The 13975-nt window shown below is 33.7% G+C and overlaps 1 non-coding gene across 1 annotated transcript; it reads right to left on the reverse strand.

Annotated features, from left to right (window-relative positions):
* Positions 1–13189: 13189 nt before the first annotated feature.
* LOC131183597 (small nucleolar RNA R71) lies at positions 13190–13296 on the reverse strand. Its single transcript, XR_009151640.1, has one exon. It is a non-coding gene; the product is annotated as a small nucleolar RNA R71 (small nucleolar RNA).
* Positions 13297–13975: the final 679 nt, after the last annotated feature.

Consider the following 13975-nt stretch of genomic DNA (forward strand, 5'->3'; position numbering starts at 1 on the left):
AATTTTATGAAAAAATCACAGAAAAACTTTCAGCTGCAAATAATTCAAAAATGGCTATTGGCTATAAGACAGAAGCCTCCATAGCTAATGGTGATTTTCTTTTCAAAACCTCATTCGTAATTGTTCAAGATATTCATCATAATGTAATCTTAGGGACTCCTTTCATTAACTTGATAACTCCCTACAAGGTTAACGATGATAATATCTCCTTCAAAACTACAAAACAAACTCTTGTTTTCCCTTTCATTACAAAACCAAAAACAAGAAATCTCAATATTATAAAAGCTTGTTCCATTTATAATAATGAGATTAATGTTCTAATAGAAGGAAAAAAGCAACACTTATTGTATTTACAGCAAGATGTTTCTTTAACAAGAATTGAAAAATAATTACAAAACGATTTGGTAAAAAAGAAAATTTTGGATTTCAAAACTCAAATTAAAAGAGAAATTTGTTCTGATTCACCAAATGCCTTTTGGGATCGAAAACAACACATGGTAAATTTACCATATGAAAATGGTTTCGATGAGAAACAGATACCTACAAAAGCCAGACCAATCTAGATGAATGCTGAACTAGAACAACGCTGTCGTTCAGAAATTTTGGACTTAAAGAAAAAAAGGATTAATTACAGAATCTAGATCTCCTTGGAGTTGTACAGATTTTTATGTAAACAAAAATTTAGAAATAGAAAGAGGCACTCCTAGATTAATAATTAATTACAAGCCTTTGAATAAAGCTTTGAAATGGACAGGTATCCAATTCCAAACAAAAAAGATCTTTGACAAAAACTCCATTCTGCATTTGTGTTTTCCAAATTTGATATGAAATCAGGATTTTGGCAAGCACAAATTAATCCAAAAGATAGATACAAAACCGCATTCATAGTTTCCTTTAGACAGTATGAGTGAAAAGTCATGCCTTTTGGCCTGAAAAATGCCCCATCAGAATTCCAGAGAATTATGAATGAAATCTTTAATCCATATTCAAAATTTTGCATAGTCTATATAGATGATGTTCTTGTGTTCTCAGAGTCAATTGAACAACACTTCAAACACTTAAGCACATTCTTCTCTGTTACAAAACGAAATGGCCTTATCGTTTCAAAATCAAAGATTTCTCTCTTCCAAACCAGGGTTAGGTTTCTAGGCCATTACATATCCCAAGGAACCATTACTTCAATAGAGAGAAGTCTAGAATTTTCAAACAAATTTCTTGACAAAATCTTGGATAAAACCCAGCTACAGAGATTCTTAGGTAGCTTGAATTATGTATTAGATTTTTATCCAAATATTAATCATCTAGCAAAACCCTTACATGATAGGTTAAAGAAAAACCCTATTCTATGGACAGATCATCACACTGAAGTAATCCGTCATATTAAACAACAGGTCCAAACCATTCTTTGTCTGCATTTAGCAGATCCATTAACCCCTAAGGTAGTCGAGATAGATGCCTCAGAGTTAGGTTATGGTGAAATTTTAAAACAGGTTCAAAATGGAAAAGAACAAATAGTTCAATTCCATTTTGCATATTGGAATGATTGTCAAAAGAAATACTCTACCATCAAAAAAGTGATTCTTGCAATTATCATGTGCATACAAAAATTTCAAAGTAATTTATTAAATCAAAAATTTTCGCTTAGAATTGATTGCAAATCAGCCAAAGAAGTTTTGTAAAAAGATGTTCAAAATCTTGCATCAAAACAGATTTTTGCACGATGGCAAGCAATTTTAAGTATTTTTTATTTTGAAATTGAATTTATAAAAGGAGATACAAATTCCATCACAGACTTTCTAACCAGATAATTTCTTCAAAACAGGCCAATGCCTAGAAAGAAAAATACCAAGGCTGAAGCCTCAGCCTCTACAAAATCAAACCCTACAAAACCAGCCATCTCTTTTGCAAAGCCTATACAAACTTGGGCAGACATAGCCGAAACAGAAGAAGAAGAAGATCATACAAAATATATTGAGTCTCAGGCTCCAGAAACTGACAACAAGATTCAAAAATGGATAGAATCACTATCCAAATCTCCTGAAGTTCTTCAGGCCTTACAAAACATTATCCAAAAAGGTAAATCTACAAAACCCATTTCCAAAACCCTTGAGAAAGGAGAATCTTCCTCCCAAAAAATCCTTTCTCAAAATATTTCTCAAGCAAATGAGATTTTACAAATCGAATTTCCAAACAGTCTTTCTCAACTGAATTCTTCTCAATTATTTTTGTCCCAGACAAAATTAAAAAAGAAGTCTTCACAATGGATTACAAAAACACATTTTCAAAATGTTTTGATTATAGAGGATGAATTTTTACACCAAGACGCCTCTACAGTAATTTTAAAAGCTTTCCCAAAAGGATGGCATTACAAATCATAGGATCTTAACAAGACCCAGTCCTACTACTAGGTAATCCTTGAATTCACTGGCTCAGCAAAATTCAAATATTTTTACTTAAAAGAAAACCATGCTGATCCGGTTTATTAAACCTGTCACATTCAAACCGTCCTTAATCCTTCTAATTGGGGGCAAGAACTTACAAAACCAAAAATCTTCCCATTATCATTTCAAAACAAGATTGACCATTGTCAATATTTCAATTACTGGAATTACCAACAAGCATGGTACAATACCTTTCTCATACAAAATCACAAGAATAGTCATTCATGGCTGTTCTATTTCCAAAAAACATTTTATCCTTCCAAAACCCCTTCATGGTTTGCTCAGTGGTGGAAGTATTTTGGGGCACTACCTGAAATTCTTACACCAGAAATATAAGAGAGTTTAAACCTTTTCAAAACCCATTACAAACCCTCACCCAAAGAGAAAAGGTTTTCGTCTCTTCTCTTGTTTTCTTCAAAATTAATTTTACCTTGGGTTCTCATCTGGTTTTTTGAATTTCGACCCCAAGATGGATTGAACTCTATTACCAGAAGATTCAAGATCAAATGGTGGGACTCATTCAATGTCCCTGAAGCAATTACAAATCAAGGAATAAAAGACTGGCTTAAGGGAAAAAACCTCTTGCCACAAAATACAGTACAAAATCAGTTGTTTTTGGGCCAATGATTACATGCTATGGCTAGATTGGCGGGAGCTAAAAATGATGAAGAATATTTTGCAATAATGCAACAGTTATTGCAAAATAGAGCAAATTCCTCTACAGCTGATTCTGATTCAAAACCTATAATCGATTTGGGAGATGATGATGATGAAGGTTGTGGTACCTCCTCACAGGCACCAAATCTCTTGTAAAAAAAAAAAAAAAAAGAAAAGAAAAGACCGGCAAAAGAAATTTATGGCGGCAAAATTATCCATTTTACTTTTTCATTCTGCTTTTATTTTTACTCTCATAATTTTTACTTTTACTTTTCTCTCCTACAAAAATCTGACAAGATACTGTTTACTATCACTGTTAACTTTTACTATTCATATGTGAAGATAATAGGAAGAACTGTTCAAGCACTGTTCACCCAACAGGAAGAACTGTTCAGATAATATTTAAGTACTGTTCACACGTGAAAAAGTAAGTGGCAGATACTGTTCAAGATTCTAAAAAATTACAAAACTGCCCCTGGTCACTTCTATATAAGGAGGCACCTATCCAAGGCATTTCAAGCTACTTCAAACCATTCTTCAAGCTTTTCTAGCCCAAGCTTCTCCCTTTCAAGCTTTTCAAGCCGAGAGAAACCAAAGAAGGTCCTGAAGGAGTTTCACCCCGAGGTGAAGAAAGGAGCAAGAAGGTCACTTCCCATCCTACCCTACCTCTACCTAACCTGCAAACCTACAAACCCTGTAACTTCCTTGTAGTAGATCTTAGGAAGCTCATGTGCTAACCAACCTTTGTAAGTCTTACCCGGAATTACATCTCCAAAACCTTTGTACAAATCTTATAAAATTTATAAGATTTTGAAGTAAGTTTTCTTCAATTTCTTTTACAAAAATTTAAATTTATTTTGCATGCATATGGTCGGTTCAACCGCTTGATCTACATAAATATACATATATATATTCATAACGGACTAGCTCTACCGCCTATTGAATATATACATGTATATTCATAGTTAAATTTCAAGTTTAATTTTATTTTTGTTAAGTTAACGGACTGGCTCTACCGCCTATAGAATATATATATATATTTAATCTTTAATTTACAAATTTAATTTTCATTTCTAAAGATTTCCCTTTCTTGTACATTTTATTTATTTCTTTAATTGTTTATATATTGTTCTAGATCTAGATTTTTTTTCTTCCCTGTTAGCTCATCCCCCTTTCCCCCCCGGTGCGTCCTTGGTATCAGAGCCTGGGGGGGAAAAGGTTCTATTTAAGGTTCGGATTCACATTTAAATATTTTTTAGAGGTTGGTAAGATGATCTTAAGGTGATAAGACAGCTTCTTTAGAGGTGTAGACTGGCCTGGGTTGTAAGTCCCGTCTTTGTAGCCGAGAGGGCGTATGTAGGGCAGTGATTCCTTTGGCAATTACCTCACTTAACTCAAAAGATCAACCTAGAAAAATTCTTTAAGTATGAATCCACTTTTCCGTAAGACAGTTTCTTCTTCAAACTCTTCAACCTCGTCCTCTGAGTCGAGAAAGATAGTTAATAGTAAAGAAATAATAATTGAAAATTTTGAAAAATGTATAGATAATTGGGAAATTCCAAAAGTACAAAAGGATCATATCTATCAGACTACAAAACTCAATTTTTTCAAAACTGATTTCACAATCAAAACCGAAGAAAGAGATCTTCAGATTACAAAACCCTTTGAGACGATTCTCTTCTGTTTCAAAAATCCTTACAAAAACACCGTGAAAAACAATACAAATACATCCACATAGGTTTAGTCCAAGTTGGAATTAAACCGCTTACAAAAGAAGGACTGAACACCTCAATCCTAGCAGTTCTTAGAGATAATAGGTTCATAAACTTACAGGACTCCTTGCTTAGTTTAGCCGAGTCTAGTTTGTTCAGTGGACCAATATCTTTTGATTACTATCCAAATCTTACTGTTTTGTTAAACGACAGTAATATTACAAAATCCCTTGTTTTACAAATCAAAACTCACAATTACAAAATGCTAGAAGGATCTATTCCTCTTGCACTGATTTACAAAATCTATTACAAAGCTATGGTTTCTGCTTTTGCTACAAAACATAAGTTTCAAAGTAAAAGAGGAGAAACTTTGCTTTTACAAACTGATCTTACAAAATCCAACACTGTAATCCCTAGATCTATCCAATGGAAGAACATAACCCTACGAGAAGAATAGATCTTAGAAGGTGCAGTAAAATCAGAATCTTCAAAAATAGTTGAGCCAAACGTTCAACTGAGGCAAATAACCCAGTATGACGATGGAAGAGTCAGCCTTAGCTTTAACAGAAGCCTTAGGTTTTCAGATGATTCCTTAACATCCAGTACTGTTGACATAGGAAGAGTGTATTGTATACCTTCTATCATTAGTTTGCCTGTTACAAAACCAATTGGAATACAAAATACTCAGCCTAGGTATTCTACCTCAGACTTACCTAGCTCTTCTAGGTTTTCTACTTCAGAAATACCTAGATCCACTTTGCAAAATGTAGATTCCTCTACAAATGTTCCACATCCAGTTTATACAAATGTACAAAACGAGTCTGTTCAGGTTGAAACCCAAACAGAGTCAAAACCTACTTCTCCTACCTTTTCAGCCATTACAGAAAATGTAAACCATGAACTTAATGTGCTTGAAAAAGAATTTGAAGTAGACAAACAATATTTGCATGATGATTTTTATTCTCCTAAAAATCATAAAAAGTAAATGTGGTTTTTTAAAAATTTCAATGATCAAAGGAAAGAAATTCAAAAGGAATATTATGACTTTATATACCACACAAAGTTCATATTCTTTTCTTTGATTAGTTTGAGATGTATGCTAAACAGCATAATATTTTGTGTCCGTTTTCCAAAACTCCAAAAACTTTCAAAAAATCATATTCAGTCTCAAAACCTTCTCAAATTTCATAACCTAAACAACAAGAGGTAGAAGATAATCAATCAAAGTTCATTGCAGCACTAAAAGCTCTTCAAAAGAAAATAGAGGAAAAACTGTTTGTTAATCCTGTTACTGTTAGAAATAAAGTTCCTGAATGGGAAATTTCAAATGGTAGAAAAATACAATCTAAACATTCTCCTCTTAGGAAGGTAAAAATTCCCCACTTAGAACAAACAGTAGAAGCAGCCCGTTACAAAATTCCAAATGAAAATGATTCTATGAATATAAAAAATATTGTTCTACAGAATAATTTTTTAAATGCCCATTTGCATACCATAGGTGAGCAATTACAAAAAATAGAACAAAACCAACAGGTTACAGTTTCCCAAATTGAAACTAAACCGGATACAAAATTGAAAAACCCAATCTTCAAACCATTCTAAGTTTCCAAAAACAGTCAAAAAGATTTACAAAACAACAGCAATTCTGAATTTATCCAAGCTTTGAGAGACATGAAAACTAGGCTAGAAGCTTCAACTTCTACTCCAGTAGCACCTGAAACACTTCAAACTTCCCAAAGGAATGTCAATATAATTGAGAAAGATTCAGATTCAGATGTCCAAAGCCAAGAAAACTGGCCCATCCAAGCTTAAGAAATTCAGTCTTCAAAACCTTTACAAATCAATAGACTTTATTAGCTGCGGGTAGCAACACCCCTCCCAATAATAGCTCCAGACTTAGGCATAGAAAATAGATTTGAAATTCTGACCCAGTCTAAATTCAATGCCTCTACTGTCTATGAATGAAACATAGATGGTATGTCTGAATGCAACATCATGAATTTGCTCCAGCAAATGACCATGGCAGCAAATGCTTACAAAACCCAAACTGGAACCCTAGACAGAGCTATTATTGAACTCCTCATTGCAGGATTCTCAGGACATCTCAAAGGATGGTGGGATTATCATCTCACGAAGCTACAAAAATCTAAGATTCTAGAATCCATACAAACTCAAGAAGATGGCGTGCCAATCCTTGATGAGTTGGGCCAACCAATCCCAGATGCAGTAGCCACCTTGATAGTAACAATCTCCTTACATTTCGTAGGTGACCCATCTCATCTTAAGGATAAGAATGCCGAACTCCTTTCAAACCTTAGATGCAAAAAACTGAGTGATTTTCAATAATACAAAAACACTTTTCTTACTAGAGTAATGCTTAGAGAAGATTCTAATCAGTCCTTTTGGAAAGAAAAATTCCTTGCTGGACTTCCTACCCTTTTAGGAGAAAAATTTAGGAATAAAATCAAGAAAGCATTTGAAAATCAAATCCCGTATGATAAATTAACCTATGGTGAACTAGTCAGTCTCACTCAAAAAGAAGGTTTAAAAATTTGTCAGGATTTGAAATTACAAAAACATCTGAAATGGGAAATGAGAAAAACTCGCCATGAGTTAGAATCTTTCTGCAAACAATTTGAAATAGGAACCAAGAATCCTACTCCAGATTGTGGAGGAAGTTGTAGCAAAAAACCTTACAAAAAAATCATCCCAAAAATACAAAAACTCTTCAAAATCAGAAAAAGATTCCTATTACAAAAAACTTTCAAAAAAGACTAGTAAACCTAGTCCTCAATCCAAAACAAAAATAAAAAATTTAACTTGCTACAAATGTGTTAACAAAGGCCACATTACAAATTTTTGTAAGTTAAACAAAAAACTTCATGAGTTGCAATTACAAGAAGAAGTTATTGATAAGATAACTGCTCTTTTAGTTGAAAATGAAGGTGAGTCCAGTGATTAAATCGATGAATTAATCACAAGTTCATCATCCGGTTTTGATTCTAAAAAGAAAATGAACTGTTTATAAAACCAAAATTGAAAATCAATGTTCTTTCAAAAGACCAGAAGTTACTCTTAGAAATCCTTACACATGTTGAAGATTCTCAACCATAAAAGGAATTTTTAGGAAAACTTTTAAAAACCTTTGAAGAACAACCAATACAAAGCCTTCTATTCTGCCCTCTATTGCAAAAAACACATATGACCTTATGGCCATATTGGGCAAAAAGAAGACTTCAAAACAATCAACTGTTTCAGTCCAAAACCTCCAGGAAGAAATAAAAGCTATTAACATTGAGCTAAATGAGCTCAAAGAAAAACAAGCACAGGACTCAGAAACAATTCAAAAATTACTTTCAAAATAAATCAATGAAGAACTCGAAGAAGAAGACGAAGAAAATACTTTAGAAATTTAAAATCTTGAAAAACCAACAAAGGATTTTCTCTTCATTCTTAATGAGATTTCTTCCAGAAAATATTTGATTAGAATTTCGATAGTTTTTTCAAAAGATTTCAAGATCGATACAATTGCCTTATTTGTTATAGGTGCAGATTTAAATTGTATTAAAGAAGGCATTGTTCCATAAAAATTTCAAGAAAAAACTACTGAAAAACTTTCAGCTGCAAACAATTCCAAAATCAAAGTTAATTACAAAACAGAGGCTTCAATAGCCAATTCAAATCTTCTTCTAAAAACTTCATTTATTTTAATAAAAGATATCAGTCATAGTGTCATTTTAGGGACGTCGTTCATTAATTTAATTACTCCCTACAGAGTCAACTATGATAGTATTTCTTTTAAAACAAAAAATCAAAACCTTGTTTTTCCTTTTGTTGAAAAACCCAAAACAAAGAATTTGAATATCATAAAGGCTTATTCTATTTTTGATAATCAAATAAATGTTTTGGAACAGGAAACAAAGACAACATTTACAAAAAGAAATTTCTTTAAATGAGCTTGTTTTCAAAAATAAATTTTTTTATTACTGCTTATTACAAACTAACCCTTGTGAGTTTTTACAGATGGCAGAATCATCCAACGATGGTGATTTAGTCCACTTTGGACCAATAGTCCTCTCCAAAACTCTTGCTCAAAAATTCAGAATTAATGTAGCCAGAACTGCATATGTTCCCACAGAAAGGCACCAATGTTTATTAGACAATCATTGGACTTTAACACAAAATAAAAGGTTGGAAGTAACAGCTCTTAATCCACTTTGTATTGAGTTTGAGGAAACTAATAAATATGTGGCTGACCTCCTTAGTAGAATTAAATATCATGAGGATCATATCATGGTAGCTCAATCATTCATTGAGTTTTTACAAAACCAAATTTTATACAAATCCATTACATCCAGAATTATTCCATCAGATCCATCTACTTCTAACCAAAATGATCACCTTGAATTACAAAAACAGGAATTTGAAGGCCTAGGATCCCCACTGGATTCTAGTGTAAAATCACCATTGGCCCTACTAGTCAATATGAAAAATTATCACCATAGTGAAGTCCTTTTTGCTTCACTTGGTGCCAATAGGTCCCTAGAACATTTCCAAACCCGTTGTCTTTCGAAGAAATTCAGGCAACAAGTTCTCAACGGTCTTCCTTAAGAGATTCGCGAGCAAATTCTACAAAACATCATCCAGTCCAAAACCAAAGAACAGCTGGATGTTCTCCAAAAATGTCTCAATTTTACAAAAAGTAATCAGTAAGGTCACAATGGATGGTCATGGGAATGGGAGTACCATTCAAAACCCCGTTTTCATTGCACTCAGGAACATCCTAACCGATATCCTCTGTGCTATCCAGACTGTGAACACAGCTTAGATTTCAGCATCCCCCGCTTAAAAACCACTCAGATGTCTGGAACTCGATATCTAAATGCCAGAGAACTATTCAAATGGAGTATGTTAGCTGGAGTCCGAGTCACAAGATCTGATTATGAAATGACAAGGTTTTTGGGAAATAGAGTCCTTCAAGAAGTCAAAAGACTATTATTCTGCCAAAAACCAGTCAACATACAAATCATTTCAACACCTCCAGAAGTATTAGCAAATGGAGAGCTACAACAAGCGATCCATTACTTCTACCTGGATACAAAACTTCCTCCTCTCTATCATCTTCCGGATTGGCCATGCAATCATGAAGACCATTTCGTCCAACTCAACAAATGGATAGCAAAGACAGTCGTCGAAAACTGGCAAAAACACTGATATCCAGAATATGCGCTAGTCCATACGGGTACATATTCTCGGATATATGTCCACTATGAACATTTGCCAAGTCCAAAACTCTTTCATATTGAAATGCAGTATGAAAATTACATGGTTCAATATGAAAGTCACTACGAGTTATCTTCTGTCTCGTCGGATGACGAAACGACTAACGATGAGGAGACATGGCACAACTTACAAAACATGATGGAAGGATAAAAGAATGGTCCCAGCTCCACTCCATTAAAAAAAAAAGAAAGAAAGAAAGAAAAAGAAAAGAAAAAGAAAAAAGAAAAAATTTAAGACCGCAAAAGAAATTTATGGCAGCAAAATTATCCATTTTGCTTTTCATTCTCTTTATTTTCCATTTTGCTTTTATTTTTACTCTTGTAATTTTACACTTTTACTTTTCTTTCTTACAAAAAATCTGACAGGATACTGCTCACCTATCACTATTCGCATGTGAAGACAACAGGAAGAACTGTTCAAGCACTGTTTGAGCACTGTTCACCCTACAGGAAGAACTGTTCAGGAACTGTTTAAGTACTGTTCACACGTGAAAAAGTAAGTGGCAGATACTGTTCAAGATTCTAAAAAATTACAAAACTGCCCCTGGTCACTTCTATATAAGGAGGCACCTATCCAAGGCATTTCAAGCTACTTCAAACCATTCTTCAAGCTTCTTTAGTCCAAGCTTCTCCCTTTCAAGCTTCTTAAGCCGAGAGAAACAAAAGAAGGTAGGTGAAGAAAGGAGCAAGAAGGTTACTTCCCATCCTGTCCTACCTCTACCTCACATACAAACCCTGTAACTTCCTTGTAGTAGATTTTAGGAAGCTCATGTGTTGAGCAACTGATGCATGCATTTTAGATCATCATTTAGGAGTAATTTTTGCACATAATTTACCCTTATTCATAGCTATATTAGTATATATTTAGTCAATTTTACAATTTTCACATTTCTTAGTTTAATTTTTGGAATTTATTTGTTTTGTAGGATAAATTTGGAGAAATTTGATGAATTTTGATTAGAGTAGCCATTTGGAGGAGATTAAAGTCGAATTGCAAAAATTTTGAAGTTGAGTAAAAAAATGGCCGAGAGCGACACAACCTGCAGCACAACCAAATTAGCTTATGTCGCAGGTTGTGTCGATCGTCAGATATTCACGCCGAGAGCGACACAACCCGCGACACAACTGACTCGGCTTATGTCGTTTTTACTGGAAAATAATTGACGTGGCATTTCCGTTACTCCAGCTTTTTACCTCACTTTCTCTGGATCCTTCCCCCTTTTACCCATTCTAGAACAGTCCCTTAGCCTATATAAAGCCTCATTTTATCATTATCTTGATATAGAGAGCAAGGGAGGCATTTTTGGCAAGATTAGAAAGAGAGAAGGGAGCACTTTCTGCATTTCTTTTTCCAGCAGCTGCAGATCACGTTTTCTGCACTTTTGTGCAGCAGAATCTGCTGCAAATTTGCTGGGTTTTTCTACCCCTTTTAGCTTACATTTCCATTATTTCTTCATTTCTTCATTTGGGTTTGTCTTTAAACAATGATTTGTGAGTAGTTGATTGAGATTCTAGAGATGGGTTTGTAAATATTGATTTGTTTTGTGGTTTTGAACTGATTTAGCCATTTAAATGGGATTTGTTATATTTTGATTTATTGCTTGTGTGCTTATTGCCTTGCTTGATGAATGGGCCCTCATTAAGTTAAGTTTTAATCCTTAATAGATGGACTGAAAAGTGAATATTGGGGATGGATAATCTTGCAATAAACTTTATTTTCTTGGTGTTAGAAATAAGCTAAGAAGATTAAGGGGAATTTTCCAAAAATCAATTTTATGCATTAGTTGGGTTTTTGTTAGATTTGAAATATCGTGAAAAACAGGTTTGATTTAATGAAAACCAATTTTGAGATGCTTGAAAAAGGTTTCAAAAATTTAAGAATTGATTTCCCTCAAAATTGCAATTCTCATGTGTTTGGCTAAATTAATGATAAACCACATGCAAACAATATTGAAAATCCAATCTCTAGAATCAATTTAATTTTCATTGAATTTAGATTTAAATCCTCCAAATCTCATAAATAGCAATTTCAATTTAAATCCAATATCTAGAATTACTTTATTTTTTTTTAGATTTAATTCTTCTTAATTTCATAAATAGAAATTTCAAATTAATTTTTGGTAATCTAGTCTAATTAATTTTAGTTAATTGTTTGATTTAGCATTAATTCCTTAAATACCAATTTTAATTCCAAATTTCATTTTATATCTTTAATTTTTGTCTTAATTTTAATTTTTAGATTTTATTTTTAATATCTTTTAATTTTTGTCATTCTAATTAGCTTATACTTTTATTTCCAATTTAAGCACAATTCCCTGTGGGATCGATATCAATTTTTAAAACTATACTACTGTGACCCGTGCACTTGCGGACACACCGTATCAAGTTTTTGGCGCCGTTGCCGGGGAATTGTTTGTTTTTAAATTGGATTTTAATTGTTTTAAGCTAATTAGAATTTTTATTTTCTTTTATTTTCACTATTGTTCCTTGTGTTTTTCAGGTACTTTTCTTGTTTATGAGACGATCGAAAAGCACAAGTGACACTGAATTGTTGTTCAATTCTGAAATTGAAAAATTCTGTCGAGCCAACAAAAAGGAATACAAAAGAAGAAAAGAAGCAGAAAAAGAAGAACAACAAATATTTGAGCAAGAGGAGACAATAGAAAATATGGAGAATCAAAATAGAGCTATTGGTGGAGATAATGGAGGAAACGAGCAAAACGGGCAAAATGCTAATCAAAATGATCCTCAAAGAAGATCCATGTTAGATTATGCTTTTCCTAGATGTACTGATGTGAGAGATAACAGACCTATTATTGGAGCTAATCAATTTGAATTAAAAACTGGTCTTATTCAAATGGTTCAGAATTCATAATTTGGAGGTAGTCCACTTGAAAATCCTCATTCTCATTTGAAGAAATTTTTGATGATATGTGGTACACAAAGACAACCTGGAGTTTCAGATGAAGTTATTCGGCTCACTTTATTTCCATTCTCTCTTCGGGATTCAGCATTGGAGTGGTATGACTCACTCCCACAAGCTATTATAGCTACTTGGGAGCAGCTATCTCAATTTTTCCCACCTGGGAAAACCACTCATTTGAGGAATTTGATGGTAGCTTTTAAACCAAGAGATGATGAAACTTTGTATGAATCTTGGATGAGATTTAAGGAGCTTGAAAGGCAATGTCCTCATCATGAAATACCGAAATGGATGATTGTTCAGAATTTCTACACTGAGTTACTCGACCATAAGAAACACAATTGATTCACAAGCAGGAGGAGATTTCATGAGAATGACAAGTGAAGAATGCTATGATCTATTAGAGAAGATTGCTCATAATACCCATTTATGGGGAAATCCTAGAGCACTTGAGCCAAAGAAAGCTGGGATCTATGAACTAGACTCAGTTAGCTACATGAATGCAAGATTTGACCAGTTAACTCAGCTTCTTAGTGATTTTTGCACAAAGGCAACAACCTCAACTCCTACAACTATGCAACAAGTTGCCTTCACAGATGGAACTCAAAGTTGTGGAGTTGATTACTCTTCTTATGGTGATGATTATTTGCAAGAACAAGCTGCTTATGCAGGAGGTTATCAACAGAAACCTATGGGAAATGCTTATTCTAATGTGAACAACTCAACATGGAGACCACAAGCAACTTTTGCTCAACAAGGCCAAAGCTCAAATCATGCTCATAACCAGCAGTTTATGCAGCAGAACAAGCCTCAATTTCAGCCTCAATTTCAGCCCACAAGGCAGCCACAACCAGGATATCAAGCAAGAGCACAACAATCCCTTCCATCCCATGAACCGAAGCCAACCTTGGAGAGCATGATGGAGAAATTTTTTGCTGAACAAAGCAAGATGAATAGCAA

This window comes from Hevea brasiliensis, chromosome 9 (genome assembly GCF_030052815.1).
Source record: "Hevea brasiliensis isolate MT/VB/25A 57/8 chromosome 9, ASM3005281v1, whole genome shotgun sequence".
NCBI lineage: Eukaryota > Viridiplantae > Streptophyta > Magnoliopsida > Malpighiales > Euphorbiaceae > Hevea > Hevea brasiliensis.